The 21,726-nt window shown below is 45.3% G+C and overlaps 1 protein-coding gene across 1 annotated transcript in view; it reads right to left on the bottom strand.

Moving 5' to 3' along the window:
• The window catches only part of LOC126537009 (uncharacterized), a 108,023-nt gene that overhangs the window by 79,206 nt on the left and 7,091 nt on the right, over positions 1-21,726 (bottom strand). The gene's annotated exons all lie outside the window — the stretch shown is intronic.

A 21,726-nucleotide genomic window follows, 5' to 3' on the forward strand; every position in this document is an offset into this window, starting at 1 on the left:
AATTAAGCAAGAAACGCGCGAAATACAGCGGAGGAGCTTCATTAAAGTTCGTGTCAGTGAGGTGGGAAGCGTCCGGCGTGTTCGCAGGGGGCGCGAGGACGAGGCGGGCCGCAGTGTTTGCTTGGTTCCGCCGCTGCTCTGACGAAATTAAGCCTTTCAAGAGCAGCGAGGGGAAGGATTATAACAGCAAACAGGGAGCCGGCGCGTGGCGGCTGCGAAACAAGGGCTTTGCGAAAAAAAATTTATTTTCGCGCCAGCTCGAAAGATTGAGGGAAAATTGTCAGACCCCGGTTGTGGCCCGTAATACCTCGGAAGATCATTTTAAGATTGTAATAATAAACAAGAAACTACGGATGGCGTATTTGTCGAAGCAATTCCAGCGAATTGGTTGCATTCGGAGAGCGGCTGCTCCGCCGCGGCCAATTGTTCCGAATAGGGGACTCCGCGAAGAGCACGTAAATATCCACCTTGGAAAAGAAACGTGTAACAAGCTCTAGCATGTTAGCAAACTTTAAACTTGAAACGTTCGAGGCATTTAGCTTTACAGGCGTTGCCCATTGCATGCGGGTCGACGGGAATGCAAAAAAACAAAAAAAAAAAAAACAAAAAATCTGCGTTTACACATACCGGGATGTGGACGATTTACGAAGAATGTTAAGAGGAAGCCTTAGCGCGGGAGCTCCTATCTAAATGCATGAAAAAAGAGAATCGATTTTCCTCGCCAGCCGCTTTACCGATTTGTTTGTTGTATTTAGGGAACAGGGAAGTTGGAATTCAGTGATTGTAGGCAGCGTAATTTTATTTCTGTCAGTATCTGAAAAATAAACTTGAATGTCACAAAACTGAAAAAGAAGAAAAATTAAAGAAAGCCAAGTGTCATGTTTGCAACTGTAACTGAGCAATAAAAAAATTATATCACAATTTTTTAAACTGCACCTAAATATACACCATATGCGGGCAAAAAATTATGTATTATACAGCGCCTTGAAATATACCAGTAATTTGTCAGAAATAGTTTTGCAAGAATTTCGTAAACATTGCAACAAATTGACATAAGCTGTAAATTCACATACCAAATTTGTCAACTTTAGGTTGTCTAGCGGATGCAGTTTGCAGAAAAGCGGTATCGGCTTTTGGTGCGGAGGAACTGCTATTTTAATGCTTCGATTTTTTTTTAAGCTTGCCGATTTCTGGCAATTTTTGTAGAAAAGTTGACGTCCAAAATCAATCTTCGGCTTGCTAGAGTTACATTCTCTGTCACATGCAACGAGCTCATTCAAACCGGTCCCGTCGTTGTCTTGCAAAATCATTTCTGCGCTTTGCATGTATTCAAATAGACGGAACCGGAGTATAGGCCCCAAGCTTACGCTTCCTCCTGTCAAGTATAACTTATACCCATTTTCTATGTCGCTACTGGTACAGAAGTGTGGCCAGCGAGAAGCATCGACGTACGGCAACTATTTCTTTGTTTTCTTCGTTCGGTGAGGCCGCCCGCGCAAGACAGAAGTGTTCCTAACGAGTTGTACTTGAACTACAGTTGAACAGTGACGAGTGCTTCTTTTTTCCCCAGAGTTCCCCGAAAGAAATCTGAGGACTCTTGCTGCGAACTTTTGCTTCCCAAAATATACCTTCGTCCAGCTACTAATGGATGGTGACGCGTTTTGCTTTGTTTGATCGCCGCTTAAACTTCCGTGCGAACGGGATCATAACGGCCGATGCACGAGTCCGCAACGGGGAGGAGGCAGTAGTTTGTCGTCACTGGTTTGCACGTGTCACTGAGGCGCAAGTAACGCAAGGTTTGCATACTCACAATTTCTTTTTTAGCGTCGCTACTGCCAGTGGTAAGCTAGATCGTCAGCGACGGTCCAGACATAGACACGAAGTTTTGCGTCACTTTAAACGGGTATTTTACAATAAAGCAAGTTTGCAGTACAAAACATCTCATTAGTCATCGGTCTGCGGTCGCTGACGCGGCAGATACCTGAGCAACTCGAGATGCCGCTACGAATGCTGCTGCCACCAGTTGTCCCGCACTCCGTAAGCTTAAAAAAACAAACGCAGATAGGATAACACTTTCTCTTATCAACCGAAAACACCCTCATCATTAGAAAAAAAAAGTTATACAGCCAGTCAGTACTGTTCCGTCAGTAGTGCATTCACCGCGATAGCTGTGACGATTAATAATCTTGGCGCATTTCCTTTCGATTTTACATGTTGTTATTTACTACTTGCAAACGCTGACACATTTTTTGTCCGTTGAGAGCGGCCAGGTACGCGTCTGGTAAGGGCACGACATCGGTAACGTTCGTGTTAGCAAGTTTTGCTTGGAACATTTCCGGCTCCTCGGCTTACGTTTTTCTCGTTAAGCGCACTAGGCGGCGCACACGGCAACAAACCCCTTACCCCCGCCTTCCCCCCTCGTTGTCCCTAACTCGAAAGTTCTTCTGTATGACATTAATTATAGCTGGAGCGTCTAAGACTTGTCGTCGTAAGTGAAAGAGAAGCACAGCGCAGTGAAAAATTACGACATGAAGCAGTTGACTGCGACTGATAAATTCAACAGCTCGACAGAATCAGGCCACACAAGCGCTCACGTCGTCTGCTTCTGTAGCCTTTGTCTCGGGCACTGTCCCCAGCAAGAAGAACCTAGGCCGTGTTCGAGCCTAGGCTCTTTACATCCTGCAAGCGGCAGCCAACCGACGGCGCTGCTAGAATATCGAATGCACCACTGTAACGCACGGCTGAGCTCTTAATGGAGGATATGAGCTCCATTGTGTTCTTTCTACGCGAGCGCCTAAGCGGTGAATCGAGAAAGAAAATAACAGAGTGGCTCCGCGTCCCGTCTAATCCCAGCGCGCTGTCCACGTGATCGCCACAAAGTGCAGTGATTCTACGATCTCTTTGTGTATATTCCGAAAATTCTCGCACGAAGCTTTCGTTTTCGAGGGTACTATAGCCATTAGAATATAAGTATTTTCTTCTTGTGATTTGTTGGTTGTTGTGCCTTAAATAAGAGCGAAGCGGCGCACTTAGAACAAGCAACTTGGAAACTTGAAACCAGAGCTTGAAATGTCCCGAAAACGAACGTCCAGTTTTGTCACACGCTTTCTGCAGAAACGCCCGTGTACCGTGCATATATGGCGCACGTTAAAGAACCCCGGGCGGTCGAAATCAATCCGGAGTCCCCCACTACGACGTGCCTCATAATCATATGGTGGTCTTGGCAAGCAAAAGCGTACAGTTTATTTATCTTTAGCGGTTCGGTTTCGGCGTGGCCCGATGTTTACTTTTCATTTTTAAATCTGACCCCGAAAATCCCTTTTGCTCGAAGTGTTGAAAAGAGGGGCAATAACTTTCCATTCGTTTGGAAATTATTTTGTCTTATATTTAGGAAAACTTACAGAGATTCGACACAGTCTCCAAGGCCAGAACTTCAATTTCGCTAAACGGTCGTATCGAAGCGCATTCGCGGTGAGTCCGCTTTTGTGTGCGCTTAGTTCATTTTTGCGATGCGTTTTGTAGATAAAAGCGCTTGCGCTACTCTAGGGCTAAGCCATCACCCAGGATGAGGAAACCGCACGATTGTTTTTCATAATTACGTTCCGGAAATGTAGAATCGCTTTTCGTTTCACATTACGATTCTCTCGTTGCTAATGGAAAACTGAGGAGCAACACTGCAGTACCAAAAAGTGGCTCTTGGGAAACCGGATGAGTCGAATCAGAATCGACGGTGCAAATCGCTCCGAAGAAATAAATTTTCGTGGAGTCTTTCTTCTGCTATAATCTAGGACTCCCCGGCTCCTTTTGTTTTTCTCTCCTCATGCATTCATTTTCTCCCTTCAGAAAAAGAGAGAGACGGACAGAAAGAACTGAAACGCCTAATCAATATCTAAGGCTTTGTGGGGAATATGTGAAACAGAACAAATATATATATGTATCCAAGTCTGCTTGGCCTGCCGACCAGCAAGTTTCTTTGGTTGCAGTCGTCCTGGTCAAAGCGAGTAGTTTTCAAACTGATGACTGCTACTAACCTGACGTAGGTTAATTAAGAAGGTGGGGTATGTGGCCGACAGAAGTCAAACAAGATTTTTTCTTAGTTGAACATATTATTAATTGTAATTCGAAACTTTCTTTGCCTCCGAGGTTTGGATTGCGTCTGCGTATACCGCCGGGTAGGTCGAGAGGCAGACGAATCGGCTTACGTAGCCCCATGCATCTGCACGGTGTCCCGGCTAACGCTAACCTAGCTCTTAAAGATGAAACAGGATATACGAAGACGCACCCAACGGTATTCTGTCAGCAGCGACGTACTGCACCAGGAGGATTTTCTTTTCAAAATAGAGATATACATAATTGGATTCGTTTAATTAATGATATTTCTATTATTGAATTGAGGACGCTTTGATAAAAAAGTAATAATTGTGTTTTAAAACACCAGATTCAGTTGTTTCCAGTTGCTTTGTCTCGCGTAATTATCTTTTTCTGAGTTACAAAAAAACGCGCGAAATATGAAAATAGCCGCCTGGATGAATGGGTGAATGGATGCTATGCGCGTTCCCTTTGAGACGGGGTGGTGGGCTGTGCTACCATGCTCTTGTTCTTATTTTGCCCGATGTCCTACCTGTCTTCCCGAAAAAAAGAAAGAATCACTGATGATTACGGTAATCCCTAATGCGAAATTTGAGCGCAGCTCTATACGTGTTTTCATTCCGCGATATATTGGCTGGCGCGGACAATCTGTCTCGTGCGGCGCCTTTCACACGGTGCGAACAGTGGCGCCACTGCCTCACTAATCTGGAGATCGCGAGAGGCAGCGCGTGGGTGACGCGTGGGTGCGATTCACAGCAGCCGCCGCAGACGGACCTCCCGGACTGCGCGCGAACTCTGGCGCCATCTCGTAGCCATCGTCGCCGCACTACCCTTTTCTTCTCACGCTTTCGCGAAACCCTCTTCGTTGGCTTTTCGCCTCAAGGTACAGCTGCACCCTCCTCATTCACTTTCCCCCTCGCCTCTTTCATTCCCCGCTGCGCTCCGCGTTCGCCCTTCCGTCCTTCGCTGGGCTCGCCCGCTCGGTTACGCAGACGCTCGCCTAAAGGTTCCTTTCCTCCACTGCGAGTAAATGTTATTCCTGTAGAAATACCCGAGTACTCTCGCAACCCATCTACTTTCTTTCATATTCCTCAGTTGTTCTTAGTAATCAATCTTACTCTGAGCTGCCCTTACTTCAAAACTTGTCCAGCCCATGTCAACCTGTACAGCTTCATTTATGAAAAAAAAAAAAACAACAACACGTTGAAGCTTCATTTATAGTCTACCCCTGAGCGCCCAATGCGAGGCGTCCGACATACGTTTCATTGTCTGATTGCACCCCTGACTTCAAGCAAACAACCGCATTTCCCAACCGCATTACCCCTCAGCACTTCGTACCTATTATATCGCTATAGCGCTTTGTGTTTCATTATGGCCGCATTTCTTTTCCCTTTTGCAATTATTGCTTTTTTTTTGCCTTCGCTATATGTATTGCCTTCGTTTGTTCATACATGAAGGTATTTGCATTCTTTTAGCCGAGGCATTTCCTGGCCTAGTATTGACACTGTCTGCTCACTGTTTTCATCGTATACCATAAAACCTGATTTTAAAGCTAAATTTCAATCGTAAATTCTCACATTCCTGTCCATAGATATTAGCCAGATGTTGCACATCACTTGGCTTGTTAGCAAGCAACACATTGTCGTCCGCATAAAACAAACCTGGAAGCTGCTGCTCTACTATTGTGCCCGCCTGTTTGTATGCGAGATAAAACCCGATATTGGTTCTCTCCAGCGCCCTTTCCATCCTTACCATGTAAATTAGGAACAGCAGTACGGATAGATGGCACCCCTGCCTCAGTTCCTTGGTTATAACAACTTTTTCCTCGCTCCTTATCCCATTCCATTCAACGCAAACGGTATTTTCTAGGTAAATCTCCCTCGAAAGCTGTATAGAGTCGTTGCCTATAAGCCTTCCCCTTCCAGATTATCCTACAATATGTCACGGCTTCCGTTGCAATACGCTACGGTAATGTCCACCGAAGCCACGTGTACAGGTATTCTTTCTTCTCTGCATATTTCACTACACTGAGTAAGCACAAATACGTTATCATCAATGCCACGGCGGCCGCATTTCGATGGGGGCGAAATGCGAAAACACCCGTGTACTTAGATTTAGGTGCACGTTAAAGAACCCCAGGCGGTCGAAATTTCCGGAGCCCTCCACTACGGCGTGCCTCATAATCAGATAGTGGTTTTGGCACGTCAAACCCCATAATTTAATTTTTTTTATCATCAATACGTCTACTGATTCTGAAGCTCTTCTGATATCCCAATGTGCGAATATGTTTTGTCCATGCTTGCTGTGTTTTTAATTTAATAGCTTGCATTGCTAACCTCTATATTACCGATGTAATGGTCAATGGTCTATATGAATTAATTCTATCTTTTCCCCCCTTACTTTATAAATTAAATGCATTCTACTTTGTCGCCAACTGTTTGGTATTCGCCTGTCTTGCAAGCGTTTTAGAGCGCAGATCTTCTGCACCAGATCATGCGTTGAGCGTCGGCGTGCCTCGTCGGCGTAACCGAGTCAACGCGGAGTGCAGTGGGGAATGAAAGAAGGCGATAGCGAAGAGAGCGTGAGGAGGAAAACGCAGGCGGAGGCTGCCGTGAAAGCATGAGGCGAAAAGCGGAGGAGGAGAGCATGGCGAAAGGGTGAGGAGAAAAAAAGAGGACTGCGATAGCAGAGAGAGCGCGAGGAGGAAAGAGGAGGAAACGAACTTGGAGCACCACCAGATGGCGGTCACGTCCACGCATCCGCAGCAGCGGCGGCGCCAGCCGTCCTGGGGAAAGCAAAAAAAAAGAAAAAAAAAGACGCAGGACACCTGCTTTTGCGCACAGCGTTCGCCGCAAGCGCTTCCCGGTGAAGATTACGGTAGCACAAGCTGCAGTTGCAGGGAAGCGGCAACTGTGTGGCCGATCTATGCATAGTGCCGCGGCTGTTCCACTCGGTGCGGTGATCGGTGCGATGCCTGAATATATCGCGAAATGAAAACATGTATAGAGCTGCGCTCAAATTTCGCATTAGTGAGTATCGTAATTGTCGGTGAATTTTTTGTATCGCTTTCGACAGAACTACCTTACTTTTTGGCACTAGTTAATTGATCAGCATAGCGGGAACCTCGTCTAACCATGTGGCTGTGCGTTCAAAAATTTTCTCTTCAGCTTTCTTCCAGTTGAAATTTCTCAGCATGAGCTCCTTTCCCGTCTGGGTCTCGTTCATGTTATATTTTTCTTAGAAACCACCTCACCATTGCCTGGAAATGATTCGTCTGCTATTTTTCGGATGTAATTGAATGCCGCCTCCCCTTCCAGTTTGTTTCCACCTTCGTCAAGGATATGTTGTTGTATTGTTGCAGTATTCCTGCTTAATAACGTAATGCGGTTACAAAATATTCTAGGTGCGGCCTTCTTTCTCTCACGTATTTCTGACAACCAATGTTCATTCTTACCTTTAATTATTCCTTGAACCAATATTTGAACCGTGGTTTCTTTCTCCCGGTATATTTCCCCTTTTCTGCCTACTTTATGCTGAAGCAACTGCGCTTTTCTTTTGCCTGCATATGCTCTTGTGATGCTTTTTGTCGTTCATCAATCACTTCCCGTATCTTCCTGCCCCACCAGCTTTTTAGATTTCCTTATTGCTTTCCAGAAAACGTGTTGCTTCTCTTTCCTGATTTCTCTCGTCATTACACTTAGATGCTCACCATACTTCTACTCCTTGCTTGGCCATTTGCCAAATTCTTTCTCGACTGTTCTGACTATATTTATTTGTTCAGCGTTCACACTTGGACTGGCTGTTGGTCTCTCTTTGCTCTCCTTCCCAACTAAATATCCCACTTTCAAATTGATGCGTGTATGGTCGCCCCCTATGCTGCTATACTTTTTTTCGTCAGTGGCCATTTCTCTCGACATTCGTTCTGTCATCAGACAGTAAACAACGGTCGATTGCCTATTTGCAACTACCCATGTGATCTGGCCGTCACATTTAGGCCCAGTATTCACGATAACGAGGTTACGTTGTTCACAGAATTCTAGAATTAACTTCCCGTTGTTGTCGTTATTACCGCCGAAATACTGCATGTGGGCATTCACGTCACCTAGCAGGATGATTTCGGCATCACTCCCGAGCTCTTATTACCAGCACTTAGGCATTCCACTAACTCTTGATTCTTCTCCTTGCAGATTTTTTTTTTGTCGTCCATAAATACGTTACGCCCCCAGCCAAGTTTTCTTTCCACTCGCTCTGGCTGGTAACCAAAGACGCTCTTCACACCTTGAATTTACTCTTTCTCATTTGGCTCCATGATGTGTGAGCATTCCGACTCCACCGCCCTTTCTTTCCGATTTAGTTCTGTTCAGCCCTTCCCAAACTATATTGTACATTCTATATTTTATTTTTAAGAGCTTGGCTAATGTTAGCTAGGACACGCTGTATGCTACCCCTAGAGATCTCCCAGTGACCGGTGCTGTTCCCTACGTAGTTACACAACGAAAGAGTACGGTACCTAGGTTAACTCTGCTCAACGCCTGGTTCGGCTGCCACGTGAAGATGGCGAGGCATCGGTATTTACACGCGAACTGTGAACTGCCTTTTCCGCGTGACGCCAATGCAATGCGCAGCGGCATTCGGGAGGAGGACAAAGGCATCGAGCAGAGCTTATTCTTCCGAGTAACGACTGGGCCCGCCGGTGTCCTGGCGTGCGGACGCGCAATCATCTGACTATTCTCGTATTTCGCGAGTTTTCTTTATAACGCTGAAAAAATAATTACGCGAGACATAGCACACTAAAAGCAACTGAGCCGGATGTTTTACAACACAATTATTGCTTTTCTATCAAAATTCGCGTCCTCAATTCAGTAATTAAAAAGCTTGTTAATTAATCTAATCTAATTATCGATCGTTCAATCGTGATTAAAGTCTTCCTGGTGCGGTACGTTACTGCTGACACAATGTCATTGGTTGCGTCATCGTATATTGTACATTCTATTTTTAAGAGCTTATCTAACATTAGCTGGGATGTCCTGTGTACTACCCGTACAGATGTACCACAGACCACCGCTGTCCTCTAGGGAATTACGCAAAAAAATACGAAACGTACGGTACCTAAATATCCCGCTGCAACAAGTACCCGCCTTGAGGGGCGTATTTATTTTTAGTAAAACACAGCTTGCAGTAGTTTCCTCACCGGCCCCAGTTTGCCCACGGAGAAAACTGGGACCGATCCCGGGGACCCACGTGACCCACGCGGTCGCATGGATCACGCGGGTCGCGTTGGCTTGGGTAGGAGCGCGTAGATAAGCCTGAGCGCGTAAGTACTCACATTGCGAGAGTGTGTGTGGCTTTTGCACCTGCGTGCTGTAGGACAGAAAGAAGCGCATTCTTGAAGCCAAGGAAATGTGCCTTGCAGGGCAGGCACGAGCACTCGGGCAAGACGCGGTGTAGAACACGATCAGTTAAACGCGCATTAACGCGGAAGCAAATGACTCGGAACCTGCGCGATGAAAGAACGTGGACAGACCCTTGCGCGTAGTTGAAAATGAAATGGCAAGCTTCGTGTGTGTCTCTTTGCATAACGTTTAATTGAAGCGTTTTACCAAAGTGTCGGCGGATCTGATGTCTCTTTTTTATGCATAAAAGGGGATGTCAATATGCGCGAAACAAGTTTAGATCTCATATCGCCCTGGTGAGTCTGCTATTGCGGGGACGCGATATCCACACTTAGGTTTGTGGTAGTGCTCTTACACCTCACAAAATGCCCTTCCTGCAAGATGTTAAAGGCGTTTGAAAATACCCTTACGTGTGTTCTTCGATTGATAGTGCGCTTATATGGCGATGAGAGAGGACACGTATAAGCCAGGTCGTTCGATCCGTAGAGAAAGTGTCCTAATTTTGTCGTTAATAACCGTCACTAAGTCGCAAACGTGAGCACCTTTCTTCTGACAACGTTTGGCATAGCGGGATTCAAACAGATGCCCCGGCATTTAACATGCGGTTGCATTTTATGTCTTTTTGTATTACAGACAAGTGGTACACTGTGTCTGCTGAAAATCATAGGCGCTGCCATTAAATACGACTGCATATATATTTTGAATCGAAAAACGACGCGTTATTGAACACTTTGTTCGTAATCATCATGATTCGAAAATTTATATCCTGTCTTAGTTTCTACAGGCTATGACTATAAATAAGTTCACCACGTGCCTGTCTCGCTTCTGAACGCGGTCGCATGAACTGCAGAAACAAACGTGCCGTTGCTTTTGTTCAATACGTGAGCTATCGTGTTGTGCTTAGCTCATTTCGAGGCGACATACGCAAAAGAAATATACAAGTACATTTTTCTTTGATGTTCGTGTATTCTTTATTCATTGTATTTAAAAAAATCTTGGTATAGCTGTAGGTGAGGCTGGCTGAACCTCTGATGTGACACGATAATTGTGCCCCAGAACGATAAAAAGATATTGCACGAAGCGGTTAGAAAATGAAATACAAAACCCGATGAAAATAGTTGAAACAACAATAACATGCGTCCATTTGCAGAAGCCAGATGGGGTGGTACACTGTAATTTTTAATACGCATTCACTATGCGATTATTATACGAAGGATAGCATATTATTCTCCTCTAATACAAGGGCTATCTCATAATTTATGAAAGACTTTCAAGCACAGAGGAAGGAAAAACTAGGAAGGAGCGTTACGCAATACAACGGAAGCCAAAAAAAGAATGTCGACCTAACACGTGATCAGGTTGCGGCAAGTTTTCCGTCTCCCACCGCCTCTTTCTGCTATCTAAGCGCGTTACCTCCGTAAGCGTCAAGAAGGGCAACATCAACGTGCGGCTGCCAAGCATATCGGAAAATAATGTGCACAGAGTGGTAAAGCAAAGCAGCCGAACAAGTTCGCACCGATTAAAGCCGACCGGGAACCCAATACACTGCACTGAGTAAAGCCGAGTGTCAAGTCACGTTTTGGGCCGATTTCTGGAGACAAAGAAGAGAGAAAAAGTGAAGGCTTCACTGAGAGTTGGCTCGTGAAGGCAGGCTACGTGACGTCTGCTAGCTAGAATCCTTCGCATATGTCCGTGCATTCTGGTAGATCATTTAATATGGACCACCAAAATTCTTTAAATTGTGTATAAGCATAACATGTCGTGGAACATTTTAGGGCATCCATATATTAGCCCAAAGCAAAAGGGAGAGAAGAGACAATACAGGAAATTTATAAGATATCTAGTTTCGATATCGATAATTAGTTTATAAGATATCTACATTCACTTCACACACTAGATAGCTTTATTTTTTTATTTATTTATTGTTTTCTCGCGGCAACGCAAACAGCGAGAGCGCTGTGACGTATTTCAGTTGTCCTGCTTTGTGTCCCGCGCTCACATTCGTTTATGCTGCTCGAAATGATTTAGTGAGATACGAAAAGTGTGCGAAAATTATGTGGCGCGTTTCTAAACAAATAGGTAAAAAAATAAATGCGATCCCAGTACCTGTGCAATCATTCCGGCGCGAATCTCCACATCTCGAGATCGCGTGATACCGCCTTGCACTACTCGCGCAGAAGCTTTGCGTACATATACTATCCGCAACACTCGGGCCTGCAGACGCCGTAACCTTACCCGTGCGCTGTATGCACTCCTTATAACCACATCACCGTCGCACACACGAGCAAAGCTTAACGTACGCCGTGGCTTAGCGCAGACCTTGTACGACTGGAAGCACTTCCTGCATAGACGACGACGCGTCGTGACCGCGTCAGGCTCACACGCTCAAGGTAAGCGCAATTCAGAATCCTGATGCAAGTTTCTGGCTCTCGTAACGTATCGGCTTGTTGCGCATGTGTTCGTAACTCTTTGCTTGTTATTTCCTAGTAAATATGGATTTACACTGCAGTCTGTAGGCGGATTAAGGCAGTCTGTATAATGGTCAACCAGATGTCCATAGTAGACGTCTTGTAGACGACTCACCTTGCTTAAAGACTTGTCTTCTAGGCAACATAAAGCCTGTGTACTCTTTCAGCATACAAAAGACATTAACAAGTCTGATTCGCTTGGTTTGGTCTATACATTTAAGTGTGGTTTGTTTGTAGAATACTATAGAAGTAAGTGGACAAAGGATTAAGGCCGCAAAGTTCACAGGATCTCACTGAATAACCAATAAACATGACCAGAAAAATCAAATTAAGCTTCTTGCACAGAATGTCGAAAAAAATGCTTGCGAGTGTTGGCTGGTGCCTTAATTATCCCTTGGTTGGCAAGACCATCAGCAGATTTTTATGTCTGGTATTGCTGTAGTATGCAGCACCGCATTAAGAGTGTAATTCACCGAGCTAAGCAATATCAATTTCTTCATATATTCTATCATGGCACCAGGATTAATGTAGATTTAAGCGAGTACGGTGTCTACTCAGCTGTATTTAATTTGAACCAGGAATACGTCAGCAATGCCATCAGATACGCAACGAAGCTCTTCGACATCATTCGTCATCAAGTGAGAAAGCAAGTGTCGAATGACTCACGGTGTAATTGGTGTAGTTCTTGTAAATAGTAACGCCGGTACGTCTTTTTTGTTGTACCCTTGGTGTAGGACACGCTTTAAAGATCTGCGATGGCAGGAGGGGCTTCTCGCCACGTTTCCGATAATATATATATATATATATATATATATATATATATATATATATATATATATATATATATATATATATATATATATATATATATATATATATATATATATATACATATATATATATATATAGAGAGAGAGAGAGAGAGAGAGAGAGAGAAAGAGAGAGAGAGAGAGAGATTTGCACTTTTCGTGAGTCTCATTGACGCCCTCCTTATTTCACCAAGCACCGAGAACACGCACCCGTTCTCGTCTTACTTGTAAGCCTCGGCGATGCTCCTCTTCGCTTTTTGTAGTGATGCGACGGACGTTTGCTATCAGCACCGACGATGTTAACGCGACGCAACATTATGTTAGCAGATTATGTCTGCTAACCAAGCACGTTCTTGATGCGCTGCCCCTGAAGCGCCCACTGTATTTTTGCTAACGTTCGCGGGGGAGCGGTTCACTCCTCCCACCTGCCGGGGCAATTGTTCGGTGGTAAATTTGAAAGCGCGGTCTTTCTGAAGTTAGAGGTGGCGGGACACTCCCTCCTCACGGGCACTGGCGACCCTGATCATGAGAACGAAATTTACAACAGAATAAACCTAAAATTGGTTGGAGTGTTTACGGCAGGCATTACCAAATCATGACCCGAAGCTTACCGCTGTTGTTGAAAAGAAAGTGTGCAATCATTGCATTCTGCCGGTAGCAACATACAAGGCAAAAACTCGATGGTCAACAAAGAAGCTTGAGAATAAGTTAAGGACCGCGCAAATAGCGATAGAACGAAGCATATTAGGCGTAACGTTAGGAGACAGGAAAATAGCGGTGTGGATCATAAAGAAAACGGGGGTAGCCGATATTCTAGTTGGAATTAAGAAAAAAAAATGGGGTAGGGCAGGCCATGTAATGCATAGGGCAGATAAACGATGTACCGTTAGAGTTGCAGATTGGGTGCCAAGGGAAGTGAAGTGCAGTCGTCGAGGACAGCGGAAGATTAGGTGGGGCGATGAAATTAGGAAATTTGCAGGCGCAAGCTGGAACCAGCTACCGCAAGACAGGATCATTTGCGCTTCCACAGGTTGTGTTTATTCGATGGATGAACTCCGCAGTGCTTATAAGTTAGGGAGTCCGTACCTGTTTATATAATGCGTGTAGTCAGGTGTCAGTAATGTGTTTGTGCTTCTCGTCTGATTGAGGCGTCCTCTCCCAAATGCCTGTAGTGGTGAGAAGTGTTGATGCTGACTTGCCAGATATCGAAATGTGCAGCTATGCTTTCCACTGCATCACGGATCCGCTGTTTTCTGGGGTTGGTGACGTTGACCTATGCTTTTAATGTCACCACCGTCCGGTTATTGAGAAGCAACAAGAGAGGACATGCTATCTCATGACGGATGCCGTTGCCGTGAACTATGACGGGTTGGTGCGGATGATGGCTTTATGAACCAGTCCTAGCCCTTACAAAATTACGCATGGAAATGCTGTAGCTTCTTCATGAAAAATTTCTTTGGCAGCTGTGGCCACTCGTTATAAAATCGACTGAATGTCAACATGAATATTTACACGTGTTTAAGAGATACGCGTGCGCGTCCGGTTTTCGTGCAACTACGAGCTTCCGCAGGATCCAGAGTTCGACTCCCCCCTCCCCCCTTCCTATATGATTGTGATGGTGCAGCTTTCGCATTTCTTCGTAGTGCAGGGAGATTATAGCTGAAGTCGGGGAGGCGGCCGAACGAGAGGACAACACGATGTTTTACAGAAACGACACCCGTTTCGAGCTCTTCGCCCCTGTCGCAATTGCATTATAGAATATCTATATGCAAACACTGAGTAGGCAAACGTCAAGAACATTTTGGAAAAAAACCTTTCTCGGTGGGCGTTACTATACATACGACGATGCCTAGACATACGCATCCAAACAATTAACATCCACCGCAGCAAAAGAAGATGGCGGTCTCTGCTGATCGAGGGGCTTGTGTTAGAAAAATTTTGTTGTGGTATAGTCGAGTCCACATAGCTCATACGAGAGAGAGAGAGAAGTTTAATGATACGAAATGCTGAGAGGTCGGCCTGAGGTATATTCCTCTAGCCAGCTACTCGGCATTGGGGGAAGGGGAAGAGGGAAAGAAAGAGGGAAGAGCTGCATGATGGGTGACGATGACGATAGAAGGAAGATGTAGAACATATCGCAAGCAATTTGGCATGCTCAAAGTCTGCAATCCAGGCCCGTAGTTTTTAAAAAGTACCAAACAGTGCAGGATGTATCCCGCTCATTACAGACGTCTTTCTCGGAGAAGCTAAAAGTGTAGGTGTAGTTAAGCTGTTGACGGTGGTTGAGCGGATGCTCCGCTGAACACACGCAGTGTGCTCAGCGCCCTGCATAGAGGCTTCTAAATCCTCGAACTTTGTGAATAACAGCGCACCATGGACAGCATGGAGCAGTCGTTCACCGACTGCTGTTGCAGAAAGATCCCCGGTTGCGCAGTCGCTAAGCCTCTCTACAGAGCATGGAGGCTGTTCAGATGGGTCCCACGCGTTCAGCATGCGAAATAAATGGCCCTATATATCCAGCTCAATTGGATCGCAGAACTCGCAGGAGTAATCTAGCGCATTAGCCCAGTTTTCTAACGATGAGTCGAGCCAATATTCGGCTTATGCTCGGTGATGTTCGTTGGCGTTATCGCAGGGCATTACATTGTATTGCAAAAAGAAGAAAAAAAAGGAGAAATGCAAAAGGAGAGAGTTGCAACAGAAAGTACTAAGAAGTAGTGCGCGTGTGACATTTTGCGTATCAATTTTTAGGACACGTATACAAGAACCATCCGGGTTCCAAAGTTTTCCTCCTCCTCATCATCATCATCGTAATCACCATTAGCATTTCACTACCGTCTTTACTTTAGGACCTCGTATAGAAAGTACTGTACGCCAGCTAAATTTACGTGCCGCTTAAATGCGAGGTAAGCTTTATAAGTCAGCCGAGGAAGCTTGCAGGATACTGCGCGCTTTTAACAAAGTCCTTCAGTACACAGAAGCACATGAAAGAACTGAATGACAGTGGTTTTCCTGAGATGTAACATGGATCTTTCACACTTTCTTGATTAATAGTCATAAATTACCGCTGGCAGGCAGTTCGTTTCTCTTTCTATTATTGTGCTGACATCTTACTCTCTTCTTTCCTGCTATTTATTATGTGTACATATATAGCCCACTTTTTATTGTCATTTTACACTCCATCGCAGTGGCGGTGGTAGACAAAGCGATGTAAACAGCTCGTCGAAGGTATAAGCCTGGCCTCAACGAATGTGTCGCGTGCGGTGAAATGGCATGGTCGAAAGTGGCGGCGGTCGCTCTGTCGACGGGGAAGAAAGCGGTAGAAAAAGGGAAGAGCCGGTGCAGGAAAGGCGTCCATTGTGATCACCGAGCACGCTAAGCTTGCTCCGTGCTGTTATCACCCGTTTATTTACTTTGTATTTGTCGTCGTTCAGCAGCGCTTACACGATGACTCCTTCAACGAAGAACCATTTCTCTATCGCCGCGACACTTCTCAAGCTTTCTCGCGGTGCCAAGTGTTTGTACCGCAACGGTATACTACATTGATTTCTCTTCGCATTTGGTGCGTCTGCGCTCCCTGCGCAAGAACAAACATTGCGTTGTCCCGGAGCTAGCTGATGGCTTCATCTTCGGGCGAGTCTAGGGCTGGAAATGAGGGCGCCATCTGCAGCGAATAGCAGCTGCTGCCGACATTGCGACCGGTTATCGTGCGATCTGTCTTCTCATGGCGCCGGACTTCAGGCACGTGCGCGAAATTGCTTCGCCAATTTCATGTGGGAATGACACGACGTCCCCACAAGACGTTCTCTAGCGACTATATAGAGGGTGTTGCAGCGAACACTTTCAAAATTTTTTAAAGGTTGCCTGCGGTAGGTTGCTCAATTGTCGTTTATGAGCCGGTCTACTCGAAGCGACGTACACTACCTGCACGAAAATATTGAAATACAAAATGGATTAATTGACAAGAATTCACTAATTATCCTTTTAGCTAATTATCTTATGACCCATTTTGCAATTTCTAGCAGTGGACTTCGCAAGGCGGATCCACTTGGAACGAATTCTCAGGACGGCACCAGTTTCGAGACATAGAATCCCGAACTTTGCGGAGAAATGCATGGCCGTTCCAGATACTTGTGTGCTTCAGTGCATGAAACGACGTTTTGTTAACAAATTAACTGGAACGCCCATGCATTTCTCCGCAAAGTTCGGGAATCTATGTCTCGAAACTGTTGTAATTTTGAAAATTCGTTCCAAGTGGATCCGCCTCGCGACTCCACGGCTAGAATTCGTAAATTGCAATACGGGTCATAATTTAATTAATTAAACACTTAATTAGTAAATTTTTATTAATTAGTCGCTTTAGGACCTCAATTTCTTGTGCAAGTATTGTCCGCCGATTTGAGTAGACCGGCTCATAAACTAGAATGGTGATATCTGCCACAGGCTACTTTTAAAGATTTTCGAGTGTTCGCTGAAACACAGAGTATGTATAATAGAGCAGATGACGGGTTCTACTGCGCATGATTTCCCAAAACCACGATGACAGAGCCCGTCCTCTCTCGCATCTCGAGCCTCATTCATTAATTAGTTGATATTGAATAACGTTGTGCGTGTAAGGAGAACCCCAATCGCCGTCAGGTGGCAGATCTGGCCCCATTCGAGGTGGCCTTATTAAGTTTGACGAGGAGAGCATGTATTTCATATTTCCTTTTAATTCTTACGAAGCGCACAGAGCAACTTACGACTTCACTATCCCTCGACCTCAATATCGCAAATAGGTGCCCTAAAGGTAGTAATTAAATAGGTCATTAGCAAAGTTTACTCATTTTCCAAGTTTAGCGTTAATACTTTCTTCTTTTTTTTTTTTTGCTTTAATGCACGCTTAGCCACGTAGCCTACCAACGAAAACGGCAGGGGCCTAGATATGAAAGTTGCTGTTGAAATTCTCCGCATAAAAAGACGCACCTAGTATACACGGTGCCGGAAGAGCGAGTAGTCAGTTTTCTGTCCTTCCTCGAAAGGAGAGGGGGTATGTTTTTTTGCGTTACATTCCACATATGCATAGCATTGGCTACCGACCCCAATAGATAGAGCGCTACGTAATATGCATGACGCAGCGCGTAGGTCCGTCTGCATATAAAGGTTTCGGCGCTGAAAAGAGCTTACTGACCCACCGCGATGGCTCAGTGGCCGTGGCGTTGTGCCGCTGCTACGTAGATATGCGATTAACGCATGGCTCAAACTGTTCGTACGGGCTTCTTGTTTCAAAAATTACCCGGAGTTGTTGCGGATGTATATCTCATGTCATACACCCTGTAACAAGGCGTCTTCGAGGTGCCAATTAAGGATTATTGAATACAAGTGATAGACACTTTGGCAGATATCTTTGAGTGCACGTTAAATAATCTCAGATGGTCAATACTAATACAGAACCCTCCACTGCTCACAGTCTGTTTAAACAAATCAATCAATCAATCAATCAATCAATCAATCAATCAATCAATCAATCAATCAATCAATCAATCAATCAATCAATCAATCAATCAATCAATCAATCAATCAATCAATCAATCAATCAATCAATAAACTTTAGAGCATTGATACAACGCCGCGAGACTTCTACGGTAATGTTAACTAGAATGAGTGAGTTTGTTCAATTGATGAAATATGTCAAAATAACGTAGCTCCCCTTTCCGGAATTCACTGAGAAAAAAAGAAAAAGAAAGAGAGACAAACGAATGGATCGATAGAAGTGTGCCTTGTCATACTCAGGCACCTCAACAAGCAACAGGCCTAGAAACACACGTGTCAACTTGTCGAACAGAAAAAGATAGCCAAATGCGGGAGCTAGATCAACTATGGACCAAATATAGGAGCACGGAGCTGCAAAGCGCTGGCTGCCTGCTACTGGGTGACGTAAGCAAAACTTCGCCTCGAGGGACGCGGTTTTGCTCTCGTAGCAGCTTCCCTGTTTCGGTTTCGCGAGCTCTGGTAGCCGAAATTCGCCATGCCGCAGTTCTCCGGGTAATCGCATTTCTCCAGATCCAGAATTTTATATGCTTTGTATGGAGAGCACGCTTCCATTTCCCAATTACGATGAGTCCGCGGAGACTAGCAGCTTCAAAGTTCAGTAATTGACTTTTATTAAGTAGCGATGAATTACCACGTATCACCAGTCGCCCAATGGTCGGCACCACTGGCACTATGTCTCCAATGGAACCGGTTATTTCTAATTTCCAAACAGCTATTTTAATATATTACTTAAACTCATTGTAGAAGCACCCGGTACGCGTTCACAAACTATCAGAATTATGCATAAGAGGATTAACACACTACCTCACATATGTCTCAACGCACTCTCTGTGAACTATGCGTCATCGCCAACCGCGGCTTTCATATACATTTTGTTTTTTTACATTATTTCGTATTGAGCGCAGGCACGCAAAATATGCCTTGGCTTGCCACGGCATGCCTCCAACAAAGGCACACTTGAGGAAGCTCGCGTTTGACCATTATCGGTATACATGCTCCACGAACCACTTCGTGTGTATTTACGCTTACACGACACCATCGCCATCCACTGACGTCGATTCTGCAAGAACTGCTGGACAGCATTTTCACAAGTGCACTCCGCTGGCACCTACCCCAGGTAACATCAGGCTATGTTTTTCCATATCACCCCGTCAAACCACCGTGGGCGATGGTTCAACCTCCGTATGCGTGCATGTCCCCGGCATACTAAAGAAATCATTGGTTCCTGTTAGCGGACTGCGGCAACTTGCTCTGGCATCCTCCTTGTCAGAATACAAGATCTATGTTCATGCGCACGCTGGCGGATCCGCGTCGACGAAGGCATCGACAGCAGCTGTGGTGATACCCGCCCAGTGGACGACTTGAAGTTTTGTTTTATATCATAATTCTATATCAATCGTGCAGAGCTCGTGGCTATTCGGGAAGCGATTCGCCACATCTGCGGGGAACGACCTCAACGGCGGTGCAGCTTCACGGACTCGAAACCCGCGCTGGAAATTTTGCGATGCTTCCTGCGCCACACCTCATATCAGGTTCTGGCTCTGCAGATCACCGAGCTACTTTCATGCGCTCAAGAAAAACACCACCGCATAGTGTTCCAATGGATCCCGGGACACTGTGGGCTCAATGGTAATGAGATGGCCGATGCTGCAGCAAGGCACGCCTTCAGCAATGGACTGAGAACTGTAGTGCCATTCTCCAGACCGGACATCACATGCCTCCTGTCGGAATTAATGAGGAGTGCGACAAGAAGATACTGGGCCCAGCCAGACGCTCGTCACGTCCGCCTTAAAAGGCTGGATCCCACGCCTCATTGGAACTCCACGTGGAACTCCACGCCCTTATTCCTGCCTGATACACAGACTGCGATTAGGCGTCGCCTTCACGCGCAAATACTTGCACATCATTGGACGGACAGACTCCCCGGACTGTTCAGTGTCTGGCGTTGTAGAGACTATAGACCATGTGCTTGGGGTGTACCATGAGTATGCGCGCGAAAGACTGACAATGGCAGCTACCTTGAGACATTAATGCAATAGACCACTGTCGGAAGACCTCTTGCTAGACGCATGGCCACAGAGTTGGCAGACGATAGAGACAACGCGTGCTCTTTCACGTTTCTTAGGCGACACGGGCCTCGACTCACGCTTGTGCAACATTTATGCAATGTGTCCTTCACCTCGTTCCTTCCATTACCCCCCATTGTGAGCCCTTTTCTTCCCCTCTTCCCATTCCCTTAAGTAGAGTAGCAGGCCAAATAGCAGGCCAGTCAATAATTTTTTTGTTTTGATATTCTCCCTTGTCTGTACGTTAGTTTGAGTAGGCCTACCTTTGATATATATTGACTAACTGACAACCTCTCCTGCACACACACACACACACACACACGCACGTGCCCATTATTATTATTATTATTATTATTATTATTATTATTATTATTATTATTAATTAGAAAAGGAAAACACTATTTCTTCACGAAGCCGGAAGCAGACGGTGCCGCATTTGTGCACCAACATCTGCTTTTTATCATGCCACAAAAGATAACTCATAAGCATACGCTCGTAAAAAAAAAAAAACGATTCGAATGAGGCAATTAAAGATACGGGAAGTGATACACTAGCGAAAAGAAAAGAAAAAACGTGGAATGAAAAAAAATACGAGCAGGGCTCGACAATGGCGGCAGCGCACGTACATGTAATTTACGGCCGTCGGGTACGGGTCATGCCGTTCGATCGTTTTAGTAGCCGTAAACACATGACCAATAAAACCCGACACCATCGGCTCCTCGAGGCACGGTCGCTGGCTTCACCGCGCTGACTGTCTAACTATCTGATCGGAGTTCTGTCGGGTTCAGAACCTGACAGAACTCCGACAGACCGTGTTTGTAAAAGTTAGCACACCGTACTTTTAACGATAATGAAGAATACATCTCGCAAATTACACACGACTGTGAGCATTTAGGAGGAACGACAAGTGCGTTTTGCGTAAAGCCAGAAAAATACGCCGTGCTCATCTACAAGCGCTTCATTCTGCGGAAGTCAAACGTGACGGTCTTTGATGACTCGGCGCTGCATGAATAAAAGAGCAATTCGTTAACACAAAGTACAGCACCGACTTAACGGTCTGTTATTTCTCCCAGCTGGCGACGTCTATCCAAGCTCATATTTTGTGCCGGTTGAGTCAGTGAAACACACCGTCAAACATGGTACAGTGTCTTCAGCAAAGTGGTCGTGCGGAGCAGTGCTCGGCATATTGAAGTGACACGAAGCCGGATTGCGTACGCAGAGCGTTAAATTTATCCGAAGCCTGAAGAGAGAATAAATGGACAATATTTGTCGAGCTGTATAAGTAAATGACGCTTCTGCAATACCAAAAAGAAAGCCACCTTCACGGTGAGAAGGGGCCACTGTAAGCCATAGAAAAACGGGATGATGA

This window comes from Dermacentor andersoni, chromosome 4, assembly GCF_023375885.2.
Source record: "Dermacentor andersoni chromosome 4, qqDerAnde1_hic_scaffold, whole genome shotgun sequence".
Lineage (NCBI taxonomy): Eukaryota > Metazoa > Arthropoda > Arachnida > Ixodida > Ixodidae > Dermacentor > Dermacentor andersoni.